General features: G+C 40.6%; 1 protein-coding gene across 2 annotated transcripts in view; it reads left to right on the forward strand.

Moving 5' to 3' along the window:
- Positions 1 to 474: 474 nt before the first annotated feature.
- Positions 475 to 20,169, forward strand: part of LOC121869970 — an 88,806-nt gene continuing 69,111 nt past the window's right edge. For both annotated transcript variants that reach the window (XM_042371589.1, XM_042371590.1), the window contains exon 1: positions 475 to 611. The gene's annotated coding sequence lies outside the window, so the exon portion shown is untranslated. The remainder of the gene's footprint in view (positions 612 to 20,169) is intronic.

A 20,169-nucleotide genomic window follows, 5' to 3' on the forward strand; every position in this document is an offset into this window, starting at 1 on the left:
TAATAATAATAATAATAATAATAATAATAATAATAATAATAATAATAATAATAATAATAATAATAATAATAACGTAAGATTAAGAAAACTCGGTCAATTCGCCAAAAAACATTCAGAAAAGGGAACAAACTTCGCCCTTAAGACGTGACAATAAAGAGAGAAAGAGACAAGAGACACAAATTTTCAAGTGGACTTTAATCAAAAAGAAAATATTTATTAAAAAAATTTTCCCGTTAAATGTTCGTGCATGTTCGCTGTTATTCTTGTGCTGTACATTCTCAATATACGACTTGAAACAAAAGGTATTTATTTAGTAAGTTGCTTTTGTTTTACACCTAATATATAATTTGATATAAACAAAACAGAAAAAAGTTGGGTGACACACATACACACGCGCCACGCATTTGACGTATTGTGCGGTACGACAGTTTGGGCTTGCATGGCATAAGGTGCCAGATCAGCTGATAGTCGGGATATTTCTCACGTCCCAGCCGCTCCATCCACAGTTGTGAGCCATACAGAGAGTGTTGACAAGTCGTCGGTGCCACTTTGCCACTTGGACGCTTAACAGTATCTTGCATTGCTGTATAACCAACAAGTATTCTGCGCCGGTAAGTACATACTTTGATTAGTCAATATTTCTATTAAATAAAATAGTTGCTGTATTTGTGGTGCTGGAGGATGAGTGGATGCAAAGTTTACTGATATAAATATGTAGAAACACTTACTTGCGAACTAAATCTTCCAATTTTAAGTTCTGCGACAAAACCAAAGAACTTGTGGTGTAAAATAATAAATGGAATATGTACAGACAATACGTATTATCAATACTTATAATGCAACACGTGTAAAGATGTTTGACATTGAATAAATATGCAGTATTTAATCGCTTACGTATTGTGTAATGCATTTTAATCAGTGGAGTGAAGGAGGGGAATGGTTTAGCAAGATCTATGTAGGGGCGCGGCTGTGCGACTTAACTATATCGTATATCTGGACTTGTAATAATAGGCACTAAACGGGGTAACGATATAGGCTTTTCCTCTTGTTTATCTTGACTTGATAACGATTTCTTGTAGCTTAAGCTGTTTATCAGAAATTTGACTTCGGGTTAGGAGTACAAAGCGTCCTTGATTAAGTCTTACTGTAAATACCTGAGAGTTAACTACGATATCGCGGTTCATGAATTCATAAGGTTAGCATTAGGAATGTTTTTTCACTGCGGACGGTAAAATTATGAAGACCTCTCGCGGCACTACGACGAATCCGATGAGTTAGGAAACGTGATAAGAACATGTGGGGAATAGGAAGCTGTGGGGGGGAGGAGGGGATGTTGTGAAAGAGCTTTGGAATTTCTACAGAGATTAATGTTTGTGTTTATATTTTTAGAGGAGAATTGGGAGGTGGGAGACTCGAGGTTAATATAGAATCAGAAAAGCCATTTACGTTTGAAGAGAAATATCTATTGTCTGATAGGGTAAAGGGTGGGATATAATTGTAGGTTTAGCAGCAATATAACCGCTAAGGTAAATTATGCCCCGATCTTTCTCCACATCAGCAAAAAAAAATCTCAATGAGTTATCCAGGGTTAGTACTCATGGAGCTGACTAACGCAGGTGATTGAAGTACTGTAGTGGGTTAAATGTGGAAGATGAAGAAAGAGGAAAATTAATAATGATACACAAATTATTACTGAAATATCGTGTGAAATTTTAAACGTGAAGAGGAGAGAGAACTTTAAGGATATGTGGCTCCCTAACCTAACCTAACCTAACCCAGAGGAAACGTAACACTATCATAACTTAATTAACGTAATCTTAACACCGTAAAAGGACTTAGGTCTCATCTGGTTACATTTGGGTGTTGCCTTAATACATAGATTCACTTGGGAACTTTTCATCGAATCTTTTCCTCATCTTAAGATTTTTTTGTGTTCATTTTATTGAGGTTGATCAGATTTTGTTCAGCGAGATAATGTCCAATGGAATTTTGACCAATTGGAATTTTGACCGTGAATTATTCTGGGATCACTGAGTTCCCCCCCCCCCTCCCCCTACCCCTACCCTCTACCCCTCGTACGTGTTATGAGGGGGGAGGGGAAGGGGGATAGAGGGGGTTGGAGCATCCTTTCCTGTGCCATCTACAACACCAACAATCTCTCTCTCTCTCTCTCTCTCTCTCTCTCTCTCTCTCTCTCTGTTATATACACAGCAATAGTGAGTTTACCTGGTGTATTTCTTGTTATATACAGAAGATCACCTGAAGATTAGCACCCCCCAGGTTATATCACTTTAATGTTAATCACCTGTTAAAGTTAATCTAACGTTTACCTAATGTTGATATAACTTCACCTAAAGCTAATTTAACGACACTTAATCTTACGAAATTTAAACTAACGAAACCTACAGTAAATCTAATCTAACTAAACCTAAATTACCCTGACTTTAATCTAACGTAACGTAACCTAACGTAAAGCTAATTTAACGAAACAATCTACTACTAATGTAACGAAATTTAACCTATCTTAACCTAACATAACATCGCTAAACCTAACTTAACATGCTTAATCTAACTCTAACCTACCTTAACCTAACCTAACCTATCCTAATGCTAACCTAACCTAACCTAACCTCCCAGGTAGCGTTAAGGTGTTTAATCATCAGGTGAAATAAACTGAGGTTTCCTGATCTCCACCTGGTCTTAATAGCCCCACTGGTTGACGCAGGTTAGAGATTGGTGCCACTGTATCCCTTTCATCCTAAAGATTGGTGCCACTGTATCCCTTTCATCCTAAAGATTGGTGCCACTGTATCCCTTTCATCCTAAAGATTGGTGCCACTGTATCCCTTTCATCCTAAAGATTGGTGCCACTGTATCCCTTTCATCCTAAAGATTGGTGCCACCGTAGCCCTTTGTCGCAAAGATTGTGCCACTGTATCCCTTTCATCTCAAAGATTGGTGCCACTGCATCCCTTTCATCCTAAAAGATTGGTGCCACCGTATCCCTTTCATCCTAACCAATTACTAGAAACATTTGTCCATCAGAGTACACAAATTAAGAGCTTTCTGAACAATGACTTCTTTAAAATGGCGGTGATTGTAAATTGAAATGGCGGTGATTGTAAATTTAAATGGCGGTGATTGTAAATTGAAATGGTGATTGTAAATTGAAATGGCGGTGATTGTAAATTGAAATGGCGGTGATTAAATTGAATGGCGATGATTGTAAAATTGAAAATGGCGAAGATTGTAAATTGAAGTATATGGACAACAACAATAACAATAATAACAATAATAATAATAATAACAATAATAACAATAATAATAATAATAGTAATAATAATAATAATAATAATAAAGAGAATGGGGACACTGTTTTAATGTTTGGTAACCTGTTTAAACAAGATATAATTATTTAATTGAAAAATATAAAAAGCAAATGCCAAGTTTACCTGATATGTAAGCCTGATTTTAAGCACGAGTGAGTGTTGATGATGGTTGTGTAACGGATAGTTTGTGGGGTCCCTACTTATTAACTTAACACGACAAACATTTTTTTTTAAGTTAATGACGTCAATTCAACCTGGAACTATTAAGGAAAGTTGGTATAGTTTATGACAGTAACGGCTCAACTAACCAATTACTTAAAGTTGACGTTGTTTGTGATGTTAACCCGTGTGAAGGAATTGGTCTGTGTAAACACCATCAGTCTTGCTCTCCCTCAGTACGTCTCAACCCATAGCCCACCTGGGACTCCTCCTCACTCTCCACCCTCATGTTTGTATTGCCTTGAAGTTAGCACCTCTTCCCACCTCCTCCACCCACTTCCCCCTCCTTTCTCCACCCATTTTCCTCCTTCTCCATCCACCCATCTATGTCCTTCCTCCTCCACTCACCCACTTCCCTCCTTTCTTCTCCATCCACCCATCCACCTCTATCCTCCCCTCACCCACCCACCCACCCTGAACTCATTATCATTATCCTATGTCCTTGTCTTCATTTTTTGTACAGTCCAGATACAGGGGAAGGAAGAGCCCAGATAATAACACAATGGGTCCTTTACCACAGTGGGTGTTAAAACCTTTGCTGACTATAAACACAGTGCAGTTGTCAGATTATAGTTACTGTGATATTCTTATATGTCAACTTAAGGCACCATTTTGTTTTATAAATTTGTCATAATATGGAAATTGATTTAATTCTGGTGATACATGATTTTGTTCTTCTATTGACGAGTGTGTGAGACGCCTTGAAAATAGGTATAATAGTTCATTTACGAGTTTGTTTCCTGCTTTACGTGGAGACTTTCCTGACCTGAAATGTTTCTGAACAGTCATCATGATACTACGTGAAGCTTTGTTTCTTTTTTATTCAAGTGAACATTTTATTTATTCTCTTCAGGTGAGTACACAATTAACCTTGATCACCTGGACACAAAATGCATGCTGTACCTGGGTGTTCCTACAGCTGGGAGTAAATCTTGACACAGCTTAACACCTTATACTAACTAGGAAGCTAATAGTGGCGGACCAGGAAGGGGAAGGGAGGATAAGGAGGAGGCAAATGAGACGATAGGGTTGGCAGCAGTGTCAGGAGGTGAAGCTGTGGAAGAAGGTGATCAGCAGCTGCATGAGAGACAAAACCAGACAAATGGCTTCCTGCTGTTTCTCTAGACTGTGGAGCAGAGGGGGGTCGGAAGGGGAAGGTCTGAGACATGAGAAGCAACCTGTCGGCGTCAATGGTGCCATGTGTGGAGCCGCGACTAATAAGGATGGAGCCACAGACAGTGAGGGCGGGTTAAGTGGTCCTAGTGATAGACTCCTGACGCGGTAGGAAGTACATAACGTCCTCAGTGGAATGTTCCAAGGGATGTGATGGAGCTTTACCCGTGGGTGATGAGAGTAAACAGTGTTATGGCGCCCTCAGGAGGTGCGACTCAGTTCATCGTCAGGAGAGTGGTGACAGTTTCTTGCGATGGTGTACCTATGGGACCTAATATCAATCGAATTAGATACTCTGATCAATCCAGTCGGTAGTGACGAGAAGTTGGGTCCCAGCAGACTGTTTAGGTTGCTCCATGTGGAGAAGATATAAGAGACTGTCTGTCACGGTCTTAAGAGGTGTAAATGGGGGAGAAGTAAAGCTGACACCATCTCCCTTCACACACACATCCAAAATGCTGTTCGACTAGAAACCTTGAATTCATTAGCCTCCCAGTAGAGAATGGCTTATCGACGCTAATCATGAATAACTCTAAACTTGCTCAGTATTTTGTGTAAAGTGGCTTCAAGTTGTTCTTATGACTGTCAGATCAGGAAATGACAGGATAGAGACCTTGTCCTGAAGGAATTGGTAAAGACGACCAGAAATTGTTTAGAGTAGAGCGTCAGGATCGCCAGCCCTCAGCTACTAAGACATGACGTTGATTGATAAGAGTCTTAGAGTGTGTTTGGCCACCTCTCTATCGGATACCATAATTAACCCCTCGGGTATAATAAGCCCTTGAGTAGGATGGGCTGGGCCGGTAAGACCAATGAAGTTAAGCCTTTAAAAAAGTTCATAGCAAGTTTTTGAGTACGTCTCCTGCTATTAGTATTACCACGTCCTCCTGCTATTAGTATTACCACGTCCTCCTGCTATTAGTATTACCACGTCCTCCTGCTATTAGTATTACCACGTCCTCCTGCTATTAGTATTACCACGTCCTCCTGCTATTAGTATTACCACGTCCTCCTGCTATTAGTATTACCACGTCCTCCTGCTATTAGTATTACCACGTCCTCCTTGCATAAATTAGTATTACCACGTCCTCCAGCCCAATGGAATGAGGTAGGAGGAATTTACCCAACAGGAATGAGGGCTGAGGAGGAGGGGGGTGGGGGACTGTGGAGGGGGCTTGGAACTGGGGAGGTAGGGGTGGGGGGAGGGAGACTGGGGGGGTTTGGGGGACGGGAGGTGAGGGAGGGGGTGAGGGCAGGTGGGGGGAACGGAGAATGGGAAATTAAAGGATGGAAGACAAAAGGGGAGGGAATTGAGAGGGACGGAGTGAGGTAAGACAACTGATGGGGGGGAGAAGAAGAGGAAAGTTTTCACACCTTCAGTAGAATAATAATGTTCCTCTTTTACTTTTGTCTTCCATTCACTGCGGCGTTATACCCACACAAAACGTTCTCCAATTCTAACGGGAATAAAATAACTAAATAAAATAGTCTTATATTAATCATTCTACGTCAGCATCATACAAGATTACTAAAATAGTCCTTATATAAGACTACATCATCATCATCAGGTAGTCTTTGCTATCTTACGAGGTATATAGTTCATTTTTACTACTCGGAATAGCGTTTAAAAGACCATATGATTAATGTTTTGTTTTTTTTGTAAAGGATTTCTGACCTTGGCTTAAAACTTTAAATTTTTTTTACCATGAGAGACAAATATATGGGAAGTCAGGTGTGTGTGTGTGTGTGTGTGTGTGTGTGTGTGTGTGTGTGTGTATGTGTGTGTGTGTGTGTGAACCTTTCGTCGCTGAAAAATCCTTGAGATATGTTATATATGAACTAATGTGTATGTGAATTATAACTAGCATGAAAATAACTCTTCCTTCTTTGGCATTACCTATAGGACACACACACACACACACACACACACACACACACACACACACACACACACACAAAGGAATAATCTTACATACAAATGATTGGGAAATGATGATGGAAAGTTTGGAACACCTGAGATGAGACCCTCAGCTTCTTTCAACTGTTGATTAAACTCACTAATCTTACCTGGGATGTTAGGTTAGCGTTATGTTAGCGTTAGGTTAGTGTTAGGTTAGCGTTATGTTAGCGTTAGGTTAGCGTTAGGTTAGCGTTAGGCTAGTGTTAGGTTAGCGTTAGGTCTTCAGGATCATAAAGTATACCGGCAACTCACGGGGGAATACTTGTCATGGCCGCTAAAGATAATGATTCTCTTATTGTTCGCCGTTTGTCTCTATTCTCTATGATAATCTTAGGTTCACTAGCCATCGCGATAAAATCTTGATATTTGTCAAAAGTCGTCGAAATACCGTCAGCTATATTTATTATAGACTCGTACAGTAATCACCAGCTATTGCGGGGCGTGAAGGATTGTGTGGTGCTTGTGGACGATAAGAGAGATAAGAAGAAGATTACAGGTAATGTAGCCTGTAACTTGTGACTCGTTACCTCCTCCTCCTCCTGGTGTCAGCATGTCTCTAACACTTGTAAACTTTCTGTCTGACTAAAAGTGTAAATTAAATCAAGAGAAAGAAACACCGTGACTTTGTCGATCTTATAAGGAATTACAATATAAAAGTGAATTAAAACAAAAAATAGATAAGTGATAAAGATTGTCATTATCAATAAACGTCTCTTTTTATCACTAACTCTTTCCGTCTATCAGTAACTGTATTTTTCCCTTGTTTGTAGTTAAGGAAAAAGAATATAGTGTACAGTGAAACTTCTATATAAGGGACTACATGGAGAGGAAAATCCGTTATATCGAGTATATGAAGAGAGAGAAGTCCACTATATAGGGTGTCCCAGAAAAATGTCCCTCCCTCCCTCCCTGCCTGCTCCCTCCCTCCCTCCCTCCCTCCCTCCCTTCATCCCTCCCTGCCTCTCTCCCTGCTCCTTCCCTCCCTCCCTCCCTGCCTGCTCCCTCCCTCCCTCCCTTCATCCCTCCCTGCCTCTCTCCCTGCTCCTTCCCTCCCTCCCTCCCCCCCTGAGACACACTGAGTCGGAGGGAGGCAGGGAAGGACGTTTTTCTAGGTCACCCTATAATATATATTATATATGTCTGAGAATCTAGCGCCATCACCACACACCTTGAAGTGTCACGCAAGAGGACAGAGCGAAATGACACACAAACTTTTCTTGGGAATTTTTCAGTCTGGTTTGTATGTCACCTGAGACACCCACCTCTGGCTACCACAAATAGATCCTTATAAATAGTTTCTTTCTTTCGTCTTTTTTTTCCATTTATTAATACGTGGAAGAGGGGAAACACGTGGACGATGGAATGGATGGGAAATTAGAGAAAGATGAAGAAAGAGGATAAGTAAGAAAAATGAGTAACATGCAGAAATAAGGCAAAGCAGAATAAGAAAAGGAAATGAAAGTTAGAAATAAGAGGAAACGTTAGATCAGTTAAAGTGTCTGAGGGTTGGTTACCACGGCCCACCTCTTATTCAGTTGCCTTTGCTAATCCTTCCAAATAATCTGTCTAATGGTCTTTTTTATTATTATTATTATTATTTATTGGGCACTCCCCTACATCCTCGTGTAAGGTGAAGCGCAGAAGCATTTACAGGTCAGTAGGTCAGAGTACAGAGATCCATCAGGGGAAGAGTGAGGGTAGGGGGGGGGGCTCACAAGGTGTATTTAGGGACCACAAGGTAAATATTTATGTAGTAGAAGCCTCCAGCCTTTCCGCCACCATCACAGTAAACAAACATGGACCTAAATATCTCTGCGGATATGTTTATTCCTTTGTCTCTTTCTTCCTGAGCTATGAACGAATTTCCTCTAGATATTTTTTTTTTTTAGCTGTGGTTGCAGTCTGTACGTTAGTCTCGGGCACTTAACTTATTTCCCGGTGGAGTATTATCAGTTTCTAAAGTCTGTGTTGTTTTTTAATCTTTTTGTTTCGTCAATGTCTCATCAATTTTTAACAAGTTATGGGTATTTTTTTCCGGTTTATGCTGGAGCGAGCGAGAGAAGTGTGGCCATGACCAGTGTCGCTCGTCAATCCACTGTCAGTTTGTTGTATTTTTAACGCAGACAAACAGCTCCAGAATCCATGAACCGTAAATGTGTCTTATAAATCTGAAATAAGTTAAGTAATTCGTAATTTACATCATTTTGGATTTCTACAATACCAACTTTGAATCTAAATTGGTTGTTAAGTATTTCTTAGCCGAGGTAAACAACTCCAGCAAACAGTTGTGTGGATTAACATGAACCCAAGATGTGTATTGATAAGATAAATTCGGTATAATCACTCTGGGGCGAGGGGGGGTGGGGGGGGTGAGGGGGGGTCATAATTTGTAGAGTTTGTGATTTATTTTGTCTCGTGTGACCAGAACATGACCCAGGCATCAGAGGAGTAGGTCACAGGTAGTGTTCAAGAGGTTGTTGCGTGTTCACCTCCTCATTGTAACAGACCCAACTCCCTGTATCAAAGGTAAAGCCACAAATAGAGGTCGAAGTTGTAGCTCTTTACCCGGTGGATGGTTGCCGTAGTTACTGGCAACAACCATCATACCTGTGTCTCTGTCGATATTTGTATTAATTTTTTTGTATATGTTTGATTCATATTAAAGGTCAATGAATAACCAAAGGAAACTATTTATATATATTATATTCATTGTTATTAATACACGTTGATAACTGTTGTGTCTTAGGAAGGTAAAGCCCCCAAGATCGCCCCTTAATCTGGATAGTTCCTCAGCTCTCAGTGGCCGAGGAATTATCACTGGTTTACTGGCTTTTTTTTCCGGATTTTTAACAGCTCGTTTATGACCACCAACAACCTTCTCTACTTAGTCCCTTTAATGGAAGCTATGAGAGGCATGACAAGATCATTACTGCCACAACATGTACGGTACTATAGTGTATTAAGTTTCAGTATATCACGGTTAACTTGGTAAATTACTCACTGGTGTTATGGTTAACCTCGACATCATAAAAGAATTACTGGAGTACCACATTAACACCCTAAAGGTATATAAGAAAATATCTCCGTAAATTATATCGAAATTACCACAAGGCTTTACCAGGTCGATTACATTCTCTTCCTCCGTCCAGGTGAGAAATTAACGTGAGTCTTTTAGCAACAGGAGACCAAAACTGTATCACCACACCACCTACACCGTCCCTTGTGACAAAAAATTACTGATTTACTTTTGGTTTTGGAAATTCTTGACTGGCCATAACCGATCAAGTAGATCATCGTAATACAAATGAATTAAAAATTTCATCGAAAACCTAACGTAACCTAACCTAACCTAACCTGAGCTAACGTTTATTTATATATTCAAACATACATACAATGCTATTTAGTATATTATGAAGTAAATCTCACGTGAATTTTACAATATTTTAATACTATTATGAAAGGACTACACAACACAGAGTAGTGCAATAAGTGTGATATAAGCTCTGTAAACATTGACCAGAGCGGCGCCACTAATCTCTGGTATTTACAACACGATGCCACCCTTGACCCAGGCTAATGCACCCCCCCCCCCACCCCCACCGCCCCGCCATATTCCACCCTTTACATGTGACCGAACACAGAGTAGGAGGTTGATGCCAAATAGTGTCTGAGGAATCCTACCCAATCCCAAGGTAGGAAATACGTGTGAACAGATCATCCAACAAACGAAAAATTTGAAGCGTCAGGAACCCACCTTAGGATACGATTTCCACGCGTCCCACTGAATACCCAAGCATCCCGGGAGCGTGCTAGGAGTCCCTCACGTGTTTACTTTTGAATACAGTTAATACCTCGACACGAACCATGACGTGGAGAGGCTAGGGATACTTTACCGAGAACCTCTATCATATACAGACTTACTACATCACTGTGAAGTTCTTATAAAACCAACTAAACACAATATAAACCATCTTAAGGGATATTTTAATTGAAGTATGGTAGTTAGGGTTAGGTTAGGTTGTTAAGGGACTGTGTTAGTGTCTTTACTGATAACCTACATGTGAGATAGTGTTTACAAGAGTATACTGGTTCTCAGCAAAATATCACAGTCAATAATTAGGTTTTTATAAGTATTCTGTATGTGGGGTCATCTGCTTCCCTTGTTCTGAGATAATGGGTGAGGCGACGTTGATCTGCGACCCTCGGTAACGTATGACCTGTCCCCCCACCCCTTGAGGCAGTGACGATAGTTTAACCTCACTTAACTTCCACGAAAACTCATAAAAAATAACAGAAACTTAGGTTAAAATAATATAATTTTTGGATGTCCACTAACCTTCTTTAGTTGTCAGTAAGAAAACATACAGGAAGCCTTTATTTTTTTTTATCCGCTGTTCTATATATTCCTCACATGACCTACTGTACCCCGCTATGTATGGCGTCATAGGAAATAGTGCTACTGAACACTAACGTTTTCAAGATTCAGTTGTTTGGTTGTTGTTATAACTCGTGTGTGAAAGGCAAGTAATCATAAGGTCACGGGGGATAAAACGCTTGACTGAGTATATCCTTTGACAGTGAGGGTTTATGTGACAGCTGTTGGACCCGCCACACTCGCAAGGTTTATACAACTGTTGTGTATCTCAGTCTCTAAAACATGCATCAAAGGACCCGGCACCTTAGATTACGGAGTCCTTTGTGTATGGTTTTGTTCATATTCTGTCTCTCTAAAGATTTACACACGATGTCTTTGAGAGATTTTCGTGGGGATCGCGTGAATGTATGTAGTTACCGCAGCAACATTGTCCTCCTCACTTGTGGGAGACTTCACACACATCAACAATGAAGGACAATGTTGGTGTATGTAATAAAAACATTGATGCAACCTCCAGGAAGATTTATAAACCAGCGTGTATATATTTTTTTAAACACCTTGTATGTATTTTTCACCACAGCAAGACAAGCTAAACTAATATTCTTCAATCTATATTAAACTCATTGTTGACGTTATATATATTTTACTATACGGTTATTAAATGTTCTTAAAATTTAAATAAGAAAACAGGTTCCCACAGGTGTTTTGAGGGAATATTTACATAGAATATTAGATTGAAAGTTAAAACGGATCTCGACTTCCCATCAAGCGAGGGCGGAGAGTCTCTTAACTGAATTAGAAGACCTTGGTGTAAACACTAAACTCCTATAAAGTGATTTTCTGCGAGATATTTATTTGACTTTATGTGAGTTCTATCATAGGTGTGTGTGTGTGTGTGTGTGTGTGTGTGTGTGTGTGTGTGTGTGTGTGTGTGTGTGTGTGTGTGTGTGTGTGTGTGTGTGTGTGTGTGTGTGTGTAGGATGTGTGTTTGGTGAGTGTTTGTGTGGTAGGCAGTGTATGGGACAGGTAGGTGTTGTTGAGTGTTTGTGTGGTAGCGTGTTTGTTTATTGACAATAGCTGTTGACATAAATCTTCTTAGTTATGTAACAGTTGATGTATTGATTAGTTCAGTTCAGTAGTAGCTAGTTCGGTTGTTAATTCAGTTCAGTGGTCGCTTCAGTTTATAGTTCTCTCCAGCAGAAAATTGGTGACGGCGGTGAACTGGTGGTGGTAACTTGGCCTGAGAGGTAAAGCACATTATTGTCACCGTAACTGTGAAGGTAAAAGCTCGTGGGAGTTTGATTTTATGGTGGCGCTGCTCCCATTACCCAACACCCATCACCCTGCATCCATTTCCCATTACCCAGAACCCATCACCCTTCCCATCCCAGAACCCATTTCCCATCACCCATCAACCCATCCCCCTGCACCCAGCATCCCCATCACCCTGCACCATCCATCACCTGCACCATCCATCACCCTGCATCCATTTCCCATTACCCAGAACCCATTTCCCTCACCCATCAACCCATCCCTCTGCACCCCCATCACCCTGGACCCATCACCCAACACCCATCCATCACCCTGCATCCATTTCCCATTACCCAGAACCCATTTCCCATCACCCATCAACCCATCCCCCTGCATCCAGCACCCCCATCACCCTGGACCCATCACCCTGAACCATCCATCACCCAGCGTCGAAGTTCTCTCATCTGCGGGGATAGGATGGCAGGTAGTGATGACGGGAGGTGGTCGTGTGTGGAGTGATCACCTCACCTCATTGTCATCTGGTGGTCTGGTAATTTCATTTCCGGCCGATTACATCTGGATTGGACGACTATCCGGCTCACAGATGTATGGGTTCGTGGCATCAGGCTGGTGGCTAGGAGACGGCTACAGTGCATCTGGGAGATTATTTTCCTTGTGTCCATACCACGGAATCATAACATGGATACTGGCTCTCCTTCATGACGCGAGAGTGAAGTGTGGGTATTGGGGAATAGAAAAGGGTGTAGGGAAGGTGAGGAGGGTGTAGGGATGAGGGAGGTAGGAAGGGTGTAAGGATGAGGGAGGTAGGAAGGGTGTAGGGATGAGGGAGGTAGGAAGGGTGTAGGGATGAGGGAGGTAGGAAGGGTGTAGGGGATGAGGGAGGTAGGAAGGGTATAGGGATGAGGGAGGTAGGGGGGGGGTGCTATCATGGAAGCTGAGGAGGATTGTAAGAATGAGGGAGGTTCTATGACGGGTGGTGATATGAGAGGGAGGCAAGACTGACCACGAACATTCTGGTGATATAAACGGAGGAGGAATGTGGAGAATAAATGAGAAATACACACAATAATATAAGAATTAGTGACACAGGAATTGGGTAATCAAGATATAATAAAGAATAGAGACACAACATAATAGAGAAATGTTGAATAAATGTTAATTCCCAAATACTCTTCAAGGTCTTTCACTGTTCCATTTGTATACAAGGTAGGATTCGAGTATATACTTAATTATTTCTTCAAGTATAATTGTATACGTGCTCTATGTATATTGTATATCTGCATTGCCTATATATATACTGAATCAATGTAAACTTGAATGAGGCGTTTACTGAATATCTATCTATCTATCTATCTGTCTATCTATCTATCTATCTATCTATCTATCTATCTATCTATTATCGATCCATAATTATGACGTCATTATGCCCAGCCTGGTCATTGGTGATTATGAAACTAGAAGGTATTTTTCACACTGACTACGAAACACACACACACACACACACATACACACACACACACACACACACACACACACACACACACACACACACACAGAGGTACCGGAAGTGCGTTATCTTCAATCTAATCGTGTTCCCTTGTAAAGTGCCTGGTGTGGTGTAGTGGTGCATGGTGTGGTGTAGTGGTGCATGGTGTGGTGTAGTGGTGCATGGTGTGGTGGTGTTTGGTGTTGTGTAGTGTGTGAAGGGTGTAGTGGTGCTTGGTGTTGGTGTAGTGGTGCATGGTGTTGGTGTAGTGGTGCATGGTGTTGGTGTAGGGTATGGTGTGGGTGTAGGGTGCATGGTGGGGTAGTGGTGTATGGTGTTGGTGTAGTGGTATGGTGTTGGTGTAGTGGTGCATGGTGTTGGTAGTGGTGCATGTGTGTGTGGGGTGTGGTGTGCATGGTGTGTGTAGTGTGCATGGTGTGTGTAGTGGTGCATGTGTGTGGTGTAGGGTGCTTGTGTTGGTGTAGTGGCATGGTGTTGGTGTAGTGGTGCATGGTGTTGGTGTAGTGGTGTATGGTGTGGTGTAGTGGTGCATGGTGTGTGTAGTGGTGTATGGTGTGGTGTAGTGGTGCATGGTGTGGTGTGTGTGGTGCTTTGGTGTGTGGTGTAGTGGGTGCATGGTGTGGTGTAGTGGTGTATGGTGTTGGTGTGTGGCATGGTGTTGGTGTAGTGGTATGGTGTTGGTGTAGTGGCATGGTGTGGTGTAGTGGTGCATGTGTTGGTGTAGGTGGTGCATGAAGTTGGTGTAGTGGCACGGTGTTGGTGTAGTGGTGCACGGTGTGGTGTAGTGGTGCATGGTGTATGTAGTGGCATGGTGTTGGTGTAGTGGTGCACGGTGTGGGTGTAGTGGTGCACGGTGTTGGTGTAGTGCATGGTGTGGTGTGTAGTGGTGCTTAGTGTTGGTGTAGTGGTGCATGGTGTTGGTGTAGTGGTGCATGGTGTTGGTGTAGTGTTCCATTATTTGCTGTAAGGTGCACTGTATGGCTTCTTTTGCGATTTAGTGGTGTATTTTAAGGCGTTGTGATGTATTGTATGGTGTTGTGGTGATCTACGTGGTGTAATAATGGCACATGCGGTGTATTGGTGTCTTGTGTGGTATAGTGCTGTCTTGTATCGTTTAATGGTGTCATGTCAGGCATAATGGTGTCCTATATACACGATTTAGTGGTGCAATAATGGTGCTGGGTTATGGCTGGTCTTTGGGTAGTGTATTGTGTATTGATTTATAAACCATTATAAACACTTAAGTATTCCTGTGACTAAAATAACCTTGAAACCGTGCTGTTGTCAGACGTCTCTCCAGTTAAAATTAGTTTACATCTACTGAAAGTCTTATCTTATCGTCACCCTTAAGTTCCCTGACACCAAGAGTCATTTTTCCGGATTTTCTCTAATAATTTCCTCGTGTGTGTGTGTGTGTGTGTGTGTGTGTGTGTGTGTGTGTGTGTGACTGGGCAATCAGTGAGTCAGTACATGTGTTTGTATTAGTGTGTACTGTACGTATATATAAGTTGTTTGACCACCACCATCAGTAACCGTACACACACACACACACACACACACACACACACACACACACCCCAGAGCCTACCCTTCAAAATATAACTAAAGTTGATATAGCATAGAGTAGAGGTGCTGTCATGTGTAACTGTACCAGACTGTGTAGAGGTCAAACAATGAACTTTGGTAATTTTTTGTAAGAATTTGTCAAACGAAATAAAATTTGAATATGTACAAAAACGTCCTCAATTTTCACGAGGCAATATTTTGTATTTATATATGTTGACCATCACAAGATATATTCTCTTTCAAATTTAGTTTTTTTTGCAACGTGTCCTCCAAATTTTCAAACGTCTGGAAAATTTAGAATATTTTAGAAAGTAGAGGAAAGATACAGACCCAGACAATAAACATTCTCACGTGGCCACCAACATGACTCTTGAATCCAGATTGTTGATTTAATTTATTAATATCATCATACGTGTTGTACTTATGTCCTCTAGCATACATGTTAACTAATGCTGTTGTCATGGAAGCCGCTTCATTAACCTGGACGCCGAGGAGGTTGGGTGGTCGTTTCCCACTTGTTGTGCTGCGTGGTGGAATGAACTAAGTGAAATTGTTCAACTGCGACTTTTATCTAAAGCCAAATATTGGATCAAAACCAGGGATGTCAGGAATGAAACTGATATTCGAAATCTTTATTGAGAAAACAAAAGTACAATGATAATTTGAGGCAAGTAGTGTTCATTAAGATGACAACCGGCCTCCCTGATACTGTGCCAGCATATAAATGTCTTTCTGAACCTCTAACCATGATCAACTCGGATTTCCCTCCTCCGGCTATAGTGTCTCGGGCACCCTCTTCTGCAGCAGCACTAGCAAGTATAGTTATTACACCCAAGAAAATTATTTGAGGCTTACACTGAACATCTGTGCAGTGATGGACATTAATATCCCTTACGGTAGTTGTGTCAAACAGAACTTAAAACTCACCCCGTCGAGACGTTAACAGCATGAGTGTGGAATATGAAAGCTGACCATGAAATTTTTTTTTTCTAGTATGTGAACTAACAGGATGTGTCTCCTGCAGATAACATAATGATTACTAATATGCTCTTATATATACACGTTATCAAGAGAATGATAAGAGAAAGTTCTCCTTCTCCCTTGATTTGGTATGTAGTTGAAGTCTGAGTAAAATACCCACCTTATTTACAGTGTTACATAGGTAATTTACGGAATTTTGCCAGAGTGAGAAACCAGTATTGAAATCTCCCACGACAATCAACTTAGCTTCATGATATAAACAGCATATACCGGTACTATTTATAATAAGTTTGCCAGTTGGAAAATGGCATATGACAGATAATAAGACCTTGTCGAACTTTAATCGTAATAACAACGGCTGGAGTTTGACGTGTTACCCTGCTCCGTCAACCACACTGTACCTTGTGCCTGCTTATCCTGGACCATTTGTTGAGGAAACGGAGGAGAAACAGCCTTTAATTTTATTTAGCAGAATTTCTAAAACACGTAATGATGTAGTTTAATGCTGTGCCAGTTCGCTAATATTACACTGACACAACAAACACTCACTATTCTCTTATAAATTAGAGTTGTAAATATGAATTTTATCCTTAATCTATTAATTAACCACAGTTGCCGAATCTTGTTAGAATTGGTCGAATTTCCAGCCAAGAACAACACGACGAATTGTATATAATAGCAAAGGTTGTAGGAGCTGGCCTCGGGGACTAATGTAACACAATAACAAAAACTGGACCTTATGTTCTCTGTTAAACCGATCTTTATGCTCAGTTGTCTGTGATATGACCCAACAAACCCTTCATATATACCGGGTGTTGTAAGCTTAAGGAGGCAAGGGATGTGGTGTGCTGGTGTTATTAGACCAGCTGGGTTCCTCCTCCTCCTAGACTCTTCACCCTCGGCACGTTTAGATTTTTTAAGTGATGGTGGTAGTGAGGGTTGAGGTGGTGGTAGTGGGGGGGTTGGTGTGGGGGGGTTATGTGGTGAGGATGGTGATGGTGAAATTTACACTGAATATTTGTGTAGTGATGTATGTATAAATATCACTTGGTTTTAGCTATCACTATCACTGTGGTACCGAGAGTGTTGCAGTGTAAAGGAATGGTTTACATGGTTTATCGTGTTCAATTTATATCGTGTACATATGACTGATTTCTTCTTCTTCTCCTTCAACTTCTCATTCTTATTCATTTGTTGATCCATTGTTGCGTTGTTAGTCATATATACACAAGATGTTTGAACTCTCGTGATGACAGAACGACGTCTTGAAAGTTGGTCCCGTAGGCAATGGAAATACTGGCCACTATAATTTAAGTCTTTGTTGATTTGACACTGCACCTGACACCCATTACTTCCCGAACTGTAAACTTAGAAGTCCATTCACAGCTGAGTAAACGAGAGGGCTGCTCTTACGTGAACCAGCGACCTATAGGACTGGAGGCGAGCAATGTATCCACTCGCCCCCCCCTACAAAAGAAAAACTATCTGATATTTAATTGTGACATTACTCCTTCGGTAGTCTGTTCCTGAAGGAGTGACCGCCAGGGAAGGTGTAGTGTGTCGGGGATGTTATGAGGGGAGTCTGGATGAACGACCTACTTTGTGAGTTATACGAGTTTTCCATCCCTTACCCTTATGAGCAACTCGCTGTGTAGGTGCAAAGTTTCTCTCGCTTTTACCTGCAGCTTCACTCATGCTCCGTTAAGGACAACTTTTCATCAATTTCTGTTGCTAAAAGATCGTCAGATTCTTTTTATTCAGACTTATGGCCGTGTGCCTTATGTGGTGCCTCCGTGAGACGACCATTAACTGAGGGTTTTCTGGAGCAACTTGCCAGTGTTCGTCCCGGAGGATAGATCGTTCTAAAGGTTCCATTAATATAAGTTATTCCTTATTATTATTATTAGTAGTATTTTTATTATTATTATTATTATTATTATTATTATTATTATTATTATTATTAGACAACACGTGAGCACCATGATGCATCACTGGTATAACCTACAAACCTGTGTTATTATATATATTATCTTGATTTCTCCCAGGCGTCACCTCAATTTGTGATGGCTGGCGCCTATCAGGTGTCGTATACTTTGCCACCCTCGGTTTAATGAGTTGATCCTTGAGAAAATTTTTAACTCCTCAAGATCAACCTGTTGAAATTTTAAATTAAGATGACAAGAAGTTTGGAGAATGACAATGATAAACTCTTAATACTTGGATAAATACTTTAATTACAGGGAATAAACATTGATAATGATAACTTAAACGACCTCCCTTACGATGATATGTTGCTTGTTAATATGATGTAGCTCCAGTACAATGACTTAACTGTGAGCACCGTCATCTGCCTCCCAACATGATACTCGAGACGTTGGAGCAGGAGAGTACAAGTGGTAGCTCATGGAGGATTACTTATCAAGTCTATTGTTACTTGTGTTGAGTGACATGATGTGAAGTCTAGTAATCCCTTTAAGGTTAGTGTGTTTGAGTGAGCAGATCTTTACCTGTAGCTTGTGTCGTGTGTTTGAGTGAGCAGATCTTTACCTGTAGCTTGTGTCGTGTGTTTGAGTGAGCAGATCTTTGCCTGTAGCTTGTGTTGTGTGTTGGGTATGTTTGAGTGCAATCTTTGCTGTATGTTTGGCAGATCTTGGTAGCTTGTGTCGTGTGTTTGAGTGAGCAGATCTTTACCTGTAGCTTGTGTCGTGTGTTTGAGTGAGCAGATCTTTGCCTGTAGCTTGTGTTGTGTGTTTGAATGAGCAGATCTTTGCCTGTAGCTTGTGTAGTGTGTTTGATTAAGCAGATTGTACCTTATGTCATTGAATGTAGCAAGAGAGTGAGAAAAAATCGTATCAACGGAGTAGATAAAATATATTTGTAATGAATAATGTTTTTAATAACGATAATATACAGTAGGTCTTTGTATCGATAAGAGTAAATAGCCAATCCATTTTCCCAGCTTATCCAGTGATAGGCATAAAACAAATGTATTTAATTCTGGTTAATAATTATAAAATATCAACATTTTTACCAATTTGTCTCTATTTTTATCACCAATCGTGTTAATTACTGCTTGATTATTGAGAAATATTATAATGGCGCCCCTAGATTATTCTTGGTGATAGTTGGCTCGATTTACCACCTATATAAACAAACCCTCTTGTCCTTGACGTCTCCTACAGCCTTTCTATATATGCATTCACACCCGCGACTAACCAGAAACTTTATTATGTACTTTTGTCTCTTAGCGTTGGATAATTTTGTATAACTTTTTTGTTGAGATTTTGGTTTAAACTTTTATATAACCTTTTTTTTTCTCTGTCTGAATATCTGTCCTTTTTTTTCTCTGTCTGAATATCTGTCCTTTTTTTTCTCTGTCTGAATATCTGTCCTTTTTTTTTCTCTGTCTGAATATCTGTCTTTTTTTTTCGTTCTGGTTCTCTCTCTTGCTCTGTGTGCCTGTTCTATTTATAGGTCTCTCTCTCTCTCTCTCTCTCTCTCTCTCTCTCTCACTCTCAGTAGTGTAGTGAATGCAGCAGCCAGACGTGATTGGTTTATAACCTTGGTAGAAATTTCTTATTACTCTAGGGCGCAGATTCCTTTAATGCCAAGTCTGTTATTTTTTTTTCCTCCGTGTTTTTTTTTATTATTATTATTAGTTTAAATGAGTAAAGAGGAAATAACCTTTTTTTCCTAGTTTAGTTTAGGTTAGTTTAGTTTAATTAAGGTTAGGTTAGTTTAGGTTTAACGTTAGGTTGGCCTTTCTTTAAAGTGAAATAAACTGAGG

This window comes from Homarus americanus, unplaced genomic scaffold (assembly GCF_018991925.1).
Source record: "Homarus americanus isolate GMGI-L3 unplaced genomic scaffold, GMGI_Hamer_2.0 scaffold14467, whole genome shotgun sequence".
NCBI classification, from domain to species: domain Eukaryota; kingdom Metazoa; phylum Arthropoda; class Malacostraca; order Decapoda; family Nephropidae; genus Homarus; species Homarus americanus.